Source organism: Nansenia antarctica, assembly GCF_963989245.1.
Source record: "Nansenia antarctica genome assembly, chromosome: 15".
Taxonomy (NCBI): Eukaryota; Metazoa; Chordata; class Actinopteri; order Argentiniformes; family Microstomatidae; genus Nansenia; species Nansenia antarctica.
In genome coordinates this window covers 25,005,519-25,023,174 of record NC_137685.1, presented here as the reverse complement: position 1 = coordinate 25,023,174, position 17,656 = coordinate 25,005,519, and positions in this window count along the sequence as shown.

The following is a 17,656-nucleotide window of genomic DNA, read 5'->3' as shown; positions in this document are numbered from 1 at the left end:
AATGCCCACATTGAATTAAAGCTGAGAATCTCTACTTTGACCTCATAGTAATTGTTGGATTTCAAGTCCAAACTGTTGGGGTATAGAGCTCATTGAAGACAAACTGTTGGGGTATAGAGCTAATTGAAGACAAACTGTTGGGGTATAGAGCTCATTGAAGACAAACTGTTGGGGTATAGAGCTCATTGAAGACAAACTGTTGGGGTATAGAGCTAATTGAAGACAAACTGTTGGGGTATAGAGCTAATTGAAGACAAACTGTTGGGGTATAGAGCTAATTGAAGACAAACTGTTGGGGTATAGAGCTAATTGAAGACAAACTGTTGGGGTATAGAGCTAATTGAAGACAAACTGTTGGGGTATAGAGCTAATTGAAGACAAACTGTTGGGGTATAGAGCTCATTGAAGACAAACTGTTGGGGTATAGAGCTAATTGAAGACAAACTGTTGGGGTATAGAGCTAATTGAAGACAAACTGTTGGGGTATAGAGCTAATTGAAGACAAACTGTTGGGGTATAGAGCTAATTGAAGACAAACTGTTGGGGTATAGAGCTAATTGAAGACAAAATGTGAAGGTACAGAGGTATGTATACAAAGGTATTCCTGCATTGCATGTGCATGTCCCTCCTTTCCATCTATAGTAATACTTTGTGGGGGGTCAACACGTTTGCCTTGACCAGAGAAAATTAAATAAATCAATTGTAAATCTTACATCCATGTAATATTCTCTCTCTCTCTCTCTCTGTCTCTCTCTCTCTCTCTCTCTCTCTCTCTCTCTGTCTCTCTCTCTCTCTGTCTCTCTCTCTCTCTCTCTCTCTCTGTCTCTCTCTCTCTCTCTCTCTCTCTCTCTCTCTCTGTCTCTCTCTCTCTCTCTCTCTCTCTCTCTCTCTGTCTCTCTCTCTCTCTCTCTCTCTCTCTCTCTCTCTCTTCACAACATAAGTTAGAACAGGATGTGTAAATCTGCCTACCTTGGCTGTAGCAAGAACACACTGTGGCAGATTGTTTTGTCCACGATAGACAGGACCTAGTGGAGTTGATCAGATGCTTGACCTGCTCATAGCTGCCGATGCTTGCGTAATCATCTAATCTTCTACATGATAAATTTATAGAGCATTTATACATTTATGGAGCACATTTATGGAGCCCACAGCGAGGCGAGACCCGTCTGCAGTTCCACTCCAGGAGCTGAGCCCAGCCGTCAGGAAGACATGGGAGGCGAAAAGAGAAATAACACTCAGCAGTTCTCGACTGGAGCAATTTCACATTTAGCCGACCAGAGCTGAGCCTCCTCCACTGTTCAGAAGTTGAATGGCAGCTTTTCCACGGTCCAAAGGCACAGTGTGTGGAATGTTGTGTGTGGAAAATTGAAACATGACACTGGAGTGAGTTATTTCACAACGTGTTTACATGCTCCGTTGAACGCTGGAATACGTTTACCAAGGCAAGAGGCCGTTCTGTACAGTAGCTGTTCCTACTACTGTATGTACTGTGAACAATAAAACTCTATCTACAGGGCAGAATATACTGCTCTCTGCATTTCCGCTGAGGTCGATCCGACCAGAGGCCAATAGGTTTCTCCCTGAGCTTACACAACGAGACATGGATAAGAGGTTGGCCCTTAGAGACCTGGAGCCTGAAGACACAGTATAGAGAAACCCCCTGTACTCCGCCACAAAAGGAATTAGTCCCAGAAGCCACAATGGTGGCTACAATATATGGTAAAAATAGATCAGACGGACTCAAATCAAATGTGTTGGTCAACTGGAGAAGGTTGTACCTTACCTTCACAGTTATTATACCTGGTATATTCGTTGTCTCTCAGTTGAGACAAAACAAAAACAGAGAACATTATCTCAGGACACATTCACTAAAATGTCTTTAAGTTACATTTTCTAGCAAGGAGTGATTTGCATAATGGCTTACTATTTTGTCAAGATTACCTGTGTCTCAATGCTGGTATTTACTAGCTGCAACATGGACTGTGCTCCCAGAAAACAGGACTTCTGCTGACACTCAGTCACACACGCACACACACACACACACACACACACACACACACACACACACACACACGTGATAGTGAGTGATAAAGATAGATAGATAGAGAGAGAGAGAAGGAGACAGAAAGAGCTTGTGTTTGTGTGAATGTTTGCGTGCATGGTGTGAAAAGGGTGTGTGTGCGCGTGCGTCTATGTGCATGCATATGTGTGTGTGTGTGAGTCTGCATTAGGCATTAGATTCCTTCGACTGTCGCCTCAGGGTGCTCAACAGGCACTCGGATAGCCGTCAATCCATCACAGGTCTCAGAACAGTATGGTACTGCTGCCGTTTGCTGTATGATATATGCATAGGATTAGCATTTTAAAAAGCCAACACAGGGACTTGATGTAGCCGGTGCCTCAGATGACACTATGACAGTCGACAACGTCAGAGTGTGAAGCACTAAAGTCCTGTAAAATGATTTCTTATCTATCAATGTGACTGCAGAAAAACCAATTCAAAAGTCACCCTTGAAAGTACATACATGTGCTAGCCCAAGATAAAAGGTAAGGCTAAACAAATATGTAAATAACCAAATAATTTTCCCTCTTTTCCTCAATAAAAGAAGGGAGGTAGACTCTAATGTCCTGTCATACGGTGATGTCTTGCTTATTACCACCCTCTCTGCTATCGTTATGCACAATAATTAGCAGGAGCCAAGCCGCCTACAGCGGTAGCAGCGTGAAGGTTGCGGTCCGTCATATTCTGCAGTGACACAACACAGAAAGGGGGGGGGGGGTGTATTGATTGTTTTCGTTCCCTTGAGTTATTGGTTTGCTCTCTGCCCCACCCCCCCTCTCTCTGCCAATAAAGCTGCTGACACCCATCACATCCCGTGTCACCCCCGGGAGGAAATATATTGCTAATACCTTTCGGAATTCTGTCCGCCTATTTTCCCAGGACACAACTGTACTGTATATTTGTCTATGTGTCTATCAAAATGCAGCGGTCTATGTGTTGACACTGTAGGGTCATACAAAGGAATGTACACAACAACTTACTCATGTTTGTCCATATGTCTCAGATTGCAGAAAAAGTGGAGACAATTGCACATTTACGATTTTTTATGATTTACGATTGCCATATACAGTATCTAACGTAAGTTATCTACCACTGCATCTGCCAGTGCCAGGCCCTTTTTATTAGTAAATATTCTATTTAGTTTAGTTTCTGTTTAAAAACAGAAAAAAACCGAAACAAGAACTAGCTATTCCTTCCTAACTTGTATAACAGCCTTCACCCTTACAAAAGACTGCCAGGCATTCCAAACACCAGCTTTTCATTGCAGTCCACTCACACCACGACTGAGAACTTTCTCCCCAGTTCACACAGTGACTCCCGACAGCATTAATTAAATGCACATATTTTCATACTTAATCCATTTGTAATGTTGGCTGGGGTAGAGGGACCTTTCCTCTGACAGAGCCATTGCCGGGGGCTGCAGCTGGGGAGGTGGATAAACTCTGAGCCTAGCCGAACCCCCCCCACCGCTCCCTGCTCAGTGGATCACCAGACTGATGCATAATTAAGTGCTAGTCGTAGGGCCCCCTCAGCTAGCCCAGAGGCCCCTCTGCCTCCCTCCATTTCCTCCCCTGCCACCGTAGACAAACCATCGCCGCTGACTTCACCCGCTGTTGCCACTCTCCCCGGGCAGAATTAATTTCTAGAGCAATCGTGGATATTCGGCGCAAGTTTGTCCCTCCAGGATAAGTTTATTCCTCTTTTTATCCTGCCCTCTTCCTCTCTCTCCACTGCTTATCAGTGTTTATCCAGCTTTAATGGTGCATGGTCTGTCTTACAGACGGGCCACACTGGTGGTGTGTGTGTGTGTGTGCGTGTATGAGGCCACAGGCCCCAGCTAGCTAGCTTGTAGTAGCCCATGAGTGGCCCATTGTCAGCAGAGTCAGTGGCCCTCAATTGGCAAAAGCTGTTGCTCATCATCTTTACAATGGCCCAGCTAGCTAGCTGAGTATTCATATTGCTCAAAGATAGGACCACCATTGGCAAGTCAAAACACGCAACCGGCCCTGAGTCAGTGCACTGGTGGCACACTGCTCTGGCTGTTGGCAAGCCGTCCTCTGCTCTCCTTTTTTACTCTCTTCCCGCTACTTTCCCACCCTCTTGCGCTCCCTTGCCACCATCTTCTTGCTACTGTCTTCCCACTCCTCTGCCACCATCTTCCCTTTCCCTGTCACTATTTTTCGTTCACCAAGCTTTATGTTCAGCTCAAATGGCTGAAGCATGAATTTTTACATACCAGGGTTATGGTTATGTCATACCAGTCTACCTTTGGCATGCCGACCGTTGGTCTACCATTGTCACGCCATCATCAGTCATGCCAACCATCGGCCTACTGTTGGCACACCGACGGAGGTCTACCATTGACACGCCTGCATTGGTCCAACAGCCACATAGTGACTCACATAGTGACTTTGTGTTTAGTGTTGGCATGCTGGTAGTTGGTTTACCACTCGCATGCCGGTGTCCCCTCTGCCATTGGTGTGTCCCTCTATCATTGGCATATCAGCACGCCAACATAGATCTAGCAGTGTCATGGCAACTGTCAGCCCATCATTAGCTGTATACTGTTGGGGTAATAGCAGCACAACGCCACAACAGATGCCATCATTTTACTGTTAGAGGTCTGATATTGGCTGATGAGCCACTCTTAGGGCGTTCACACCAAAGAACTGTGCCGGTTCGCATTTGCGAACCAAGTCTGGAACCGGCCGGCGCGTTCAGATTGAAAGTCACTTGGTTTGGCACTCGTCGTCAGTGGGTGTGTCCTATTCTAGATTGCAAAGACTAGCAAGAAGGAAGTAGACAAAATGTAATCTAATCTAAATCTAATCATTAGTGATCAAAAACAATACCAAAAGTTACGTGAACGTAACGCACATTTCGTAAGCGATTTCTATTCCAGTAACGGAGCAGCTGATTAGTAAGAGAACGCGTGTAGAAAATGTCTTGTATTTTGTTTCATAGAAAATTTTGTTTATTTCAGATACTGTCGTGGAAGATATTAACCTCATTTCCAGTGAAGTAGCTGCCATCTAGTTGTGACATTTTTGTTTATCCCGCCCCTTCATCATGATGACGTGGATGGTTCCAGTTACACTGGTATGAACGCGGGCTCGTTCGCCAGACAGCATCAACGTTCGGAGGTTCCCGAACACGAACGCGAACCGGCACGGTTCTTTGCCGGTGTGAAAGCCCTATCTGTTGCCACCAGTGGTCCGATATGCACTTGCTGGCTGGGCAGTATCTAAAGCGGGGTACACACATAAGGATTTTCAAAATCTTAACTGATTTTTTATCTGAGACAGACCCCACACATGAAGATAAAAAGTATTGGATTGAACAGCCTTGATCGTATTGTGTGTGGTGTGCGCCAATTTCCCCATTTCAGCTCCTCACAGACATAAAGATTATCGTTACGACTGACTCCAGACTCTCTAGAGTCTCGTTCCCCAAGCCAGAAATCTCGCGTGAACCCATCCTTTTAATATTGCCTTTAAATTACAAAATAATTAAATTAAGATTATATAATGATTAAAGCACTTTGAGCTGCAACGTTTGCAGGAAAAGCGCTATACAAATAAAGTTCTTCTTCTTATTATTATTATCTAATGTAGTACCCTGACTGACCTGTACGAGGCAACCATGTGCGACAGGGCAAATAAAGTGCAAATAAAGTGCCGAAGAAGTCAGCTCGCTTCTTGATTGGCTACATTCCATTCCACATCACAATCGGACTCGCGAGCAGGGTTGCCAGATGGGATTAACATTTTCCACCCTAACCACAGTCTAAAACCGCTAATTCCACCAAAAAACTCCAGAGTCCATCTGGCAACCCTAGGATTTTTGGTCGTAAGTATTGAACACATTTGACATTTACGATTGTCGGCCACAACCATTTTCCGAGCAGATAGTCGGGAGAGATTGACTCTTAACACACCTCACACCACAGGACAATTTTATAGGATAATCTTTAGAGCTATCCGATAATCGGGCGTTTTCTGTCTTTGGTCGGAAGGGGGAAAATCTGGCCAAAATCGGCCAGATAATCTTTATGTGTGTACCCGGCTTAACCCAGCGTGTGTGGAGAAAACCTGACTGCGACACTTTCAGGTTTAGTGTGGGGGCATAGAAATACATTAGGGCTGTCCCCGAGGAAATAAATCTTGGTTGGCCGGGATGTCTGTTTTTTCAACTAATCGATTAGTCTACATTTCTACACAAGTGTACTTGCATAAACTTGCAGTTTTACTGCAATCGCTTGTAGTACAATTGAGCTAAAAGCATGCTTTATACACCCTTTAGCTCAACTGTGAATACAGCCAGCTAGCCATGATAGCTAGGTGATATGCTAAATATCAAAGAAAAGTGAGTAGTGGTGGGGCGCTTGGTGGCGTAGCACACTAATGTAATCGCATCCTGCATGTTATCGCAGGGTCCCTGGTTCGATTCTGGCCGTCGACATATCCTGCATTTTATTCCTCCTCTCTCACCCATCCTGTCTCTATCCAAATAAAGCAGAAATGCCCCAAAAACATAGAAAAAAGAGTGGCCACGGTGGAACGACGGTTGTCGATACCTCAAGTGTGGTTAAAGTAGAGATTTACACCTTTAATTCAATATTGTCTTCTTTCAGATTGGTTTCCCCATTTAGACATTACAACCCTTTTTATTTATAGTTCCCCCTATTACAGGGCACCAAAAGTAATGGGACAATTGTCTTCACAGGTGTTTCTGGTTAGTCAGGTGTGTTGAGAATCAAGGACCCCAATTGAAATAAGCCAGTGGCTTTCTTGGGTTTTTATCCTGTTAGTTGACCTTGTATGTAATATGTACTTTCATGTACCTACTTCTGCAAATCTTCTAATAAAGTTTTCAATCAATCAATCAATGTTCCGTCACATAATTTGTGCAGGCATAAGAGAGCTGTCAATAGTTGTGTTTCCATAAAAGTTTTTCGAAACACGAATCATGAAATGCGGATCAAGCTGGGTGTTTCCATAAAAGTTAAGCAAATTTCGAAACGCGAATCGGAGCGTTTCCATTAACTTGCTTGGAACGAATCAGCTAGGCTACGTAAAACGTAATTTGGTCAGAGGATGACGTGGTGTAGGCTACATGTCTATGTGACACATGTAGTGGAAGTAAACAAACAAACCAGCTAGCATTGGCTATGTTGCAGACTGTCCCACTCAGGGTTGCCAGATGGTGCGGGTTACCGTTTTTTGGTGGATTTAGCGGTTTTTAGACTGTGGTTAGGCTGGAAGTTGTCATGCCCGTCTGGCAACCCTGGTCCCACTGAAAGTTAGGCTAGTTAGCTAGGCTACGTAAAACGTAATTTCGTCAGTTATAAGTATAAAGTTACACATGTATAAGAACTCTCCCAACAGCAATGCAAAAACACATACAAAATATTTTGAAAAATACAATAACGCTTTATTTCTTTTAACAAAGTGTGGTGTGCATCTCCAGCAGTGCGATATCTGTTTATATACTATCTGTTTATATACTATCTGTTTACATACTATCTGTTTATATACTATCTGTTTATATACTATCTGTTTACATACTATCTGTTTATATACTATCTGTTTACATACTATCTGTTTATATACTATCTGTTTACATACTATCTGTTTATATACTATCTGTTTACATACTATCTGTTTACATACTATCTGTTTATATACTATCTGTTTATATACTATCTGTTTATATACTATCTGTTTACATACTATCTGTTTATATACTATCTGTTTACATACTATCTGTTTATATACTATCTGTTTATATACTCTCTGTTTACATACTATCTGTTTATATACTATCTGTTTATATATCTGTTTACATACTATCTGTTTATATACTATCTGTTTATATACTATCTGTTTATATACTATCTGTTTATATACTATCTGTGTTCATACTATCTGTTTATATACTATCTGTTTACATACTATCTGTTTACATACTATCTGTTTACATACTATCTGTTTATATACTATCTGTTTACATACTATCTGTTTATATATCTGTTTATATACTATCTGTTTATATACTATCTGTTTATATACTATCTGTTTATATACTATCTGTTTATATACTATCTGTTTACATACTATCTGTTTACATACTATCTGTTTACATACTATCTGTTTATATACTATCTGTTTATATACTATCTGTTTACATACTATCTGTTTACATACTATATGTTTACATACTATCTGTTTATATACTATCTGTTTACATACTATCTGTTTACATACTATCTGTTTATATACTATCTGGTTATATACTATCTGTTTGTATACTATCTGTTTATATACTATCTGTTTACATACTATCTGTTTATATACTATCTGTTTACATACTATCTGTTTACATAATATCTGTTTATATACTATCTGTTTATATACTATCTGTTTATATACTATCTGTTTACATACTATCTGTTTATATACTATCTGTTTACATACTATCTGTTTACATACTATCTGTTTATATACTATCTGTTTACATACTATCTGTTTACATACTATCTGTTTATATACTATCTGTTTATATACTATCTGTTTACATACTATCTGTTTATATACTATCTGTTTATATACTATCTGTTTATATACTATCTGTTTACATACTATCTGTTTATATACTATCTGTTTACATACTATCTGTTTATATACTATCTGTTTACATACTATCTGTTTATATACTATCTGTTTACATACTATCTGTTTATATACTATCTGTTTATATACTATCTGTTTATATACTATCTGTTTATATACTATCTGTTTATATACTATCTGTTTACATACTATCTGTTTATATACTATCTGTTTACATACTATCTGTTTATATACTATCTGTTTACATACTATCTGTTTATATACTATCTGTTTACATACTATCTGTTTACATACTATCTGTTTACATACTATCTGTTTATATACTATCTGTTTACATACTATCTGTTTATATACTATCTGTTTACATACTATCTGTAGACGCTCCGCTGCTTCACTCTTCCACTTGTTGCGCAGAACGGGCCAGGGTTTGTCAAATCCTTTGTTGGGCATCTCGTTTCTTAAGTCTTCTGGTATATTGAGTCCTGGTATATTGTTCTTAAGTCCTGGTATATTGTTCTTAAGTCCTGGTATATTGGTATATAAGTCCTGGTATATTGGTATATAAGTCCTGGTATATTGTGGCATTTCTTTGCTGTTTGCCATCACGTAGGGGAATAAGCAGGAAGACGCAGACAGCAGAAACAGCTGAGGTGTGGGCTGTTTCCATCACACGCGATGCGAATTAGAGGCGATTCGTATCGAGTTTATACGAATCAAGCCGTTTCCATAAAAATGTTAATACGAATCATCTCAAACTGACGCAAATCACCGCGAAATACGAATCAGAATGGTTTATGGAAACGCACCTAATGCCTAGCATTGATTCTAGGCTTTGCATTTGCCTTTGGAGTCTGCCATTGGTGTCTGTCAATATGAGGACAAAAGACATGTCAATGAAAGTCAAAGAAGACATGTCAATGAAAGTCAAAGAAGACATGTCAATGAAAGTCAAAGAAGACATTCTTTGGCTGAAATAACAGACAAACCTGTCAGAAACATAAACAAAAATGTAGACTTACCGAAAATCAACAATTTGGAACATAATTCAAAAAGAAAAAAGGTGAGCTCAGCAATTGCAAATGAGCTGGTAAGCCAAGGAAGGTGGATAACTGAAAAAACATAACTCAAACAACGGTCCCACAGGCCAGGAACACTCTCCCACAGGCCAGGAACACTCTCCCACAGGCCAGGAACACTCTCCCACAGGCCAGGAACACTCTCCCACAGGCCAGGAACACTCTCCCACAGGCCAGGAACACTCTCCCACAGGCCAGGAACACTCTCCCACAGGCCAGGAACACTCTCCCACAGGCCAGGAACACTCTCCCACAGGCCAGGAACACTCTCCCACAGGCCAGGAACACTCTCCCACAGGCCAGGAACACTCTCCCACAGGCCAGGAACACTCTCCCACAGGCCAGGAACACTCTCCCACAGGCCAGGAACACTCTCCCACAGGCCAGGAACACTCTCCCACAGGCCAGGAACACTCTCCCACAGGCCAGGAACACTCTCCCACAGGCCAGGAACACTCTCCCACAGGCCAGGAACACTCTCCCACAGGCCAGGAACACTCTCCCACAGGCCAGGAACACTCTCCCACAGGCCAGGAACACTCTCCCACAGGCCAGGAACACTCTCCCACAGGCCAGGAACACTCTCCCACAGGCCAGGAACACTCTCCCACAGGCCAGGAACACTCTCCCACAGGCCAGGAACACTCTCCCACAGGCCAGGAACACTCTCCCACAGGCCAGGAACACTCTCCCACAGGCCAGGAACACTCTCCCACAGGCCAGGAACACTCTCCCACAGGCCAGGAACACTCTCCCACAGGCCAGGAACACTCTCCCACAGGCCAGGAACACTCTCCCACAGGCCAGGAACACTCTCCCACCGGCCAGGAACACTCTCCCACAGGCCAGGAACACTCTCCCACAGGCCAGGAACACTCTCCCACAGGCCAGGAACACTCTCCCACAGGCCAGGAACACTCTCCATCCACCTGGTAGGCACATCTGACAGCAGCAGAATGGATTCTGTACAGAAACAGCTTGTCTGCTTGAGTACAAGCAAATGCCTCCATAGTCATTGGATGGCACTTCATCATACATCAAGACAATGACCCCTAACATACTACTGCTATTGCAACTAGGAAGTTTCTCAGGGCCTAAAAAGACCTCAAAACAAACAACAACTGACGATGGCTGCAGTATAGGCCCAGCATTTTAAACATACTAAATATGAGCACTTTATTTGGACATTACATGATTTTTTTCCCAATACTTTTGGAACCCCGAAATAGGATGAGTATGTTTAAAACATGTTGTACTTGCTAAATGGGAAACCCAATCTAAACAAGTCTGGCGGAGATGCAAAACCAATCAAAATGAGAAAGGATACTTTGCATCAACAGAGTTGGCTTAGTGAATCAAATCACTGTATTTCATTAATTACCAAAGCACTTGTGCTAATACACTTATTTTACTTATAGAGCAAATTGTATACCCTGCATATTCTTATGAAAATGAGTGAAACTGATGCCAGGAAGGTGATTTGTTGGGTCTCAACAGATTCATCATTAGCTGGAGGGTCTCCATGTGTCACCATGGGCCTCAGGATAGCCTCTAATTAGCTTGTCTAACAATGACTGACAACAACACAATCAATTCAGAAAAGCATCTGCTATGCAAATGAGGACAGAATTAATCTAGCTTGGTTGCAAGGAGCCACTTCCCTGAAGTTACCATAGTAACACAAAAGGCAAGAAGGAAAAGGGTAAATAGCCTACTATATTCATGAACCTTTACAGTTGATAGGAATGCCAATAATGACTCGTTAATCATCCTTCAACTGTAACTTTCCTATTTTCTTTCCAAAAAGAATGAACTGCTTCAATATTTACAAATCAAATCACCTCCCAAGATTCACGGCAATGGTGCACCACAACGCCGGCAAACATTTAAACAACAAGATTGAACACTTAGCAGGGTAAAATACTCTCAGGTGTGGTAAAATGTTAGACCGATAAATAATATTGTCTGACTTGATGTGTTTGGATTGATCAAACCTTGAGTAAACCTAACATGGTCTTTAGAAGGCACCCATTTGTTCAGACATAACTGAATCTAAATTAGATCAAGATAAAAAGATATGTACAGTACAACCACACTTCTAATGCAAAAGCAGAATCGTCCCTGGGCATGGACTGGAAGTTTTATCCGGAACACTCTGTACAATGGTAATTAATTAATGAGAATAAGTATAAAATAGGATAATCAAATCAAACTCTATTTATCATATGGACAGGATACAGCAATAAATGAATTAAAACAGGAATGTAAAATTCAGGGCTGAGATTACCAGTAGTCTACCTCAGAATAGCAATGGTCTGACCTTGATTTCAAAATGATTACTTTGCCAGGACATGACACGTATTTTCACCTTGTGAATGGTCTGTCTGACAAATGTATGTCTTCAAACCTAACCATGACTAAATACAATATTAACCAAGAGGTAACACACTACGCATTCCTCTGAGATTTTGGTCCATATTGACATTAAAGCATCTCGCAGTTGCTGAAGATTTGTGCCAAAAAAATATCCCCCACACCATTACACCACCACCACCATTTTCGCCCAGACAACTGCCGATCACTGGATATTTTCTCTTTTTCTGACCATTCTCTGTTACCCCTAGAGATGGTTGGGCTGCAAAATCCCAGTAGATCAGCACTTTCTGAAATACTCAAAACAGCCTTTCTTTCCCATTCTGATGCTGAGTTTGAACTTCAGCAGATCACCATGTCTACTGTTTCTGCCTAAATGCATTCAGTTGCTGCCACATGATTGGCATTTTTGCGTTAACAAGCAGTTGAAAAAGTGTACCTAATAAAGTGGCCGGTGAGTGTAGTCTAGTTCCCTTTCTTGGATGATAGCCATTCTTTATTTTGATAGCAATACAATTGGACATAATGAAAATATGTCTAAAGCCCCTAATAAATACCCCACTCCAACTCTTATCACACTAGTATGTTTCTATGAATTCCATGTGTGTACTTTTATTTTTTAAAGTAACTTTTGATAATAATCCACTCTTGAGCTATGTTATAATTCCTCACTATTATGCACATTGCTTAATACTTCTAAATCCTCTACAGTAGGTGGACAGTAGGGACTATGGGGGGGGGGGGGGGTCTAATTTGTAATTGGGCATTAGAACAGTAACTATAATGTGTTACTCTATGATCTGACACTCCATTACTGAGGTCACTTGTGCATGTCCACATCAGAAAGCATTTGATTAGCGGTACATTAGAGGTACATTTCAGAGCCCACCACCTATAGTATGCGCGGGACCGGCCTCAAGATGCCCACTTCCCCTATGTTCCCCCTATGTTCCCTATGTTCCCCTATGTTCCCCCTATGTTCCCTATGTTCCCCTATGTTCCCCAATGTTCCCCAATGTTCCCTATGTTCCCCTATGTTCCCCCTATGTTCCCTATGTTCCCCTATGTTCCCCCTATGTTCCCCTATGTTCCCCAATGTTCCCCAATGTTCCCTATGTTCCCCTATGTTCCCCCTATGTTCCCTATGTTCCCCTATGTTCCCTATGTTCCCCTATGTTCCCCTATGTTCCCCCTATGTTCCCTATGTTCCCCTATGTTCCCCTATGTTCCCCCTATGTTCCCCTATGTTCCCCAATGTTCCCTATGTTCCCCAATGTTCCCTATGTTCCCCTATGTTCCCCCTATGTTCCCTATGTTCCCCTATGTTCCCTATGTTCCCCTATGTTCCCCTATGTTCCCCCTATGTTCCCTATGTTCCCCTATGTTCCCTATGTTCCCCAATGTTCCCTATGTTCCCCAATGTTCCCTATGTTCCCCTATGTTCCCGCCCGTCTCAATCATTCGGCCCTCTGTTCCTTGTTTCCTGATGATGAACGAGCAGTGGGCACTCTCATCTGTCTACAGGGCAGCAGATCTATCCACACGGCTGAAAAATAGATGGTGTATGAAGTGTAATTTGGTCCTGTTGCCCGGCCCTGTCCCTCTGGATGTGTCAGCGCAGGTTTTGATTAAACCCCCTTTATGGGAAATCCATACTTTCCTCATTAGGCCTCTCCGTTCCACAACCCACCCTTCTTCATAAACATCGGACCCTGTGGAAAAGAGGGGTGAGAAGGAAGGTGAGATGAGTGGTCTATGCCAGACTCTTCTGGCCTCTTCCTATAGCCACCCCTCCATGGGTTCTCCCACGCTCCTAGGAGTGGATTAAGCAGACTCTGAAGAAGATCAACAGTCGATAGAATACATGCTAATGTTCAGAGAACAGGGTCTCTCAAGGGTGGCTTGCCTGTGGATATACATTAATGACTGACATGTTCGCTCAATTGCCCCCTCCAACTACACAGCAGGCCTCTGCGGGTGGATAAACCAGAGACACAGAGTATGTTGGATAGTGTGTTTGCTACCTAGAACTCTTTGACATTCAATATTGACTCAAATGCATCTGAGAACTTCTGGTTCGACTTAGCCTCTGGCCGGTTTAGCCTCTGGTCTTTACACTGGGACCTGAGTGGAATAATATGAAGGGCCGGGGCAATGCGCTTCAATGTTTAATTTATCCTCCCTTGCTGATAAAGAGTCGACGAGCTCTGACCACGCTTCCGCCAGGGCTATTTTAATGAGTTTGCGAGTGTCACCTACTGTCAATTTCAATTTGAGCAGAGAAGCTCCCTGGAGGCCAATTTGCAGATGCAATGTGCATGTGTGGCTACGTGCTAGCGATTGGCAGCTACTGAAGACGCTACATGCTTTGTAAGCACCCATGCGTCTCTCCTCCCTCCCTCCACTCCTTCATCCCCCCCCCTGTATCTGTCTTTCTGCTGCTCGCTGGAGAGGAAGCTCATTATCAACCTCGGAGATGTCTTGGCCTTCCTTCGCTTCACAATGGACACACCCAGATATCTCCCCTCAGCTTAGCCCTACATCTGTCAACAGCCCTTTTGCCCCTTTGCTTCCTCTCTCAGGGGAAAAACCCAGGGCCATAGAATAAAAACGGGCCCTCTCTTTCTCTTAACTAAGTCCATCCTTCTGCTCTGCTTATCGGGTATAGCCCAGAGTACATGCTGGTACATGCTGTGAGCAGAGACAATACCTTGTGAAATTCTTCATTTGGAAACTAGTACAATATTCTAGTAGGTGTAACTTGCAATTAATGTTTGAGTTTTCCTGCAACCCAAAGTTTTCCAGCAACCCAAAGGCAAATAAAACAGCCGTCAGAGTGCCAAAATAGTCCTAAAGAGAATACCAATCCATGTGCAGACTATGGTGTGTAGCAATATGTGACATGGTCTGATGAAAACGCCCACATGTCGGCAATTCTCAAGACGTGCAAATAACCAAAAGGTTTCTTTAAAAAAAGTGTTTTTTCTTCATATTACGAAAGTTTAAGTGTCGAAGTCAATATATCAAGCAGCAGTTTTACGGCTGAAACACACATCCAGCGTCAAAGATAAATCAATTGAGAATTTGATTAACAAATTCAATTTTCAATGAAGATCTGGCCAAGAGGCCCCAGCAAGAATACGGCAAAGACAGTGAAGATAAATAAATAAAAACAAATAGAAACAAAATCAACTAACCTATGTGTGGAAAGAGAGCGGGGTGTGTGTGTGTATGCGTGTGTATGTGTGTGGGGAGGGGGGGGGGCAATCAGCAGGAACAACAGTCAACTATGACCTGCTGAAGTTTATTTTTGAAAATGGTAAGTGATGTGAGTGCTGTGAGTTTGAGTGTGTTCTGTAAGGTTCTGTAAGGTTCTGTAAGGTTCTGTAAGGTCAGTGTGTTCTGTAAGGTTCTGTAAGGTTAGTGTGTTCTGTAAGGTTCTGTAAGGTGAGTGTGTTCTGTAAGGTTCTGTAAGGTTCTGTAAGGTTCTGTAAGGTTAGTGTGTTCTGTAAGGTGAGTGTGTTCTGTAAGGTTCTGTAAGGTTCTGTAAGGTGAGTGTGTTCTGTAAGGTTCTGTAAGGTTCTGTTAGGTTCTGTAAGGTGAGTGTGTTCTGTAAGGTTCTGTAAGGTTCTGTAAGGTTCTGTAAGGTGAGTGTGTTCTGTAAGGTTATGTAAGGTGAGTGTGAGTGTGTTCTGTAAGGTGAGTGTGAGTGTGTTCTGTAAGGTTCTGTAAGGTTCTGTAAGGTGCCTTGCTCTACCAACTGAGCCACAGAGGACCACCAAGGTGGTCCAATTGTTTGCTGCTGCAAAACTAAAGGAGTTGCAGCCGAAAACAGTGCAGCTTTTGGGACGGTGAGTTTGATGAGATCCCTAGACCTGGGGCCTCATTTATAACAAAGTACTTGAACGTCACCTTTGACTTTCACGTAAGCACATTTTTCTAAACGGACGTAAGCATTATTTATAAAACGGGCTGAGATGGTTTAAAGTTGCGTACGTGCTTCCTTCTATAAATACCAACGCAGGTAAAATGAACGCAGGTGAATGAGGTTTGTATTAACGCCCTGTGATAGCGGCTCAATTATAGCGGCTGAATTAAGCCAAGTGCTATAATATAGTGTAGGCGTTCGTCTGGAAGTGGGAGAGGGCAGAGAAGGGTGGCTTCTCTGTAAGTTGCATTTGTAACGTTTGATCATGACAACTAACCAGGCAAATGCTTATACTCACTACTCACACTCTAAAAAAAGAATAGTTGAGAATATTAAAAAATTCAAGGCAACCTTATGCACTAAGAATTTTGAGTTTGTTGTTCCAACTAAGAATTTTGAGTTTGTTGTTCCAACTAATATTAGAATGTTGGTCCAACTCATATTAGATCGTTGGTCCAACTATTAGATCGTTGGTCCAACTCATATTAGATCGTTGGTCGAACTCATATTAGATTGTTGGTCCAACTCATATTAGATTGTTGGTCCAACTATTAGAATGTTGTTCCAACTAATATTAGATTGTTGGTCCAACTCATATTAGATTGTTGGTCCAACTAATATTAGAATGTTGTTCCAACTAATATTAGTTTGTCCTGCCAATGGTCATCACGTTTAATTCTTCATTGCGATCGCCAATGCAGATTTTTTTGTTCGATAAATGGTGTCATTAGCCAAGATAATTATACAACCTAAATGGTTTTCCATAAACAGAGCAACTCTAGCAAGTTACAGTTTTTCCCAATTGCTAAAACACAAAAGCCAATTCTCTAAACCAAATGACCAGTTCTCTAAACACATTTATTAAAACTAGCCCCCATTTGCCAAAACCATAAACCACAATCCTCCTTTTCTCATAAATCTAAACACATTTTGTCTTGCTAAAACACAAGTTGCAAAAAACTCTGCTCAAATTCTCAAATTAAAGCTCATGTGATGCAAAATGCTTGCCACAGTCAGCAACATTTGAACACAATGAACACACCTGGCTTCATTCATTAAACATAACGACTCAAAATTTAAGACACTTGTTGCAAATGATTGTGGTGTGTGTGTGTGTGTGTGTGTGTGTGGTATAGTTCCATAAATAAATAAAAAAACATCACACCCTGAACATTGTTTTCAATGAGTATTGTTGTGTGTAATGGATTCTCTGTAGTGTTTGCATTGAGTTGTGATACAGTACAGTAGTGTACACTAACCCAAATTTCGTTGTTTGGTACCTGTACTATATCAATGACAATAAAGACCATTCATTCATTCATTCATGTTACGGTACATGTGGGAATACGGTACATGTGGGAAAACTAGGGTTAGGGTTAGGTGCTAGGGTGCTAGGGTTAAGGTTAGGGTTAGGATTAGGGGTAGGGTTAGGGTTAGGGTTAAGGTTAGGGTTAGGGTTAGACATGCCAGCATGTGAATGAATGAATGAATGAATGGTCTTTATTGTCATTACTGTAATACAGTACAGGTACCGTACAACGAAATTTAGGAGGGGGGGGGGCTCCCCTGGTGCTTGGAAAAAAGA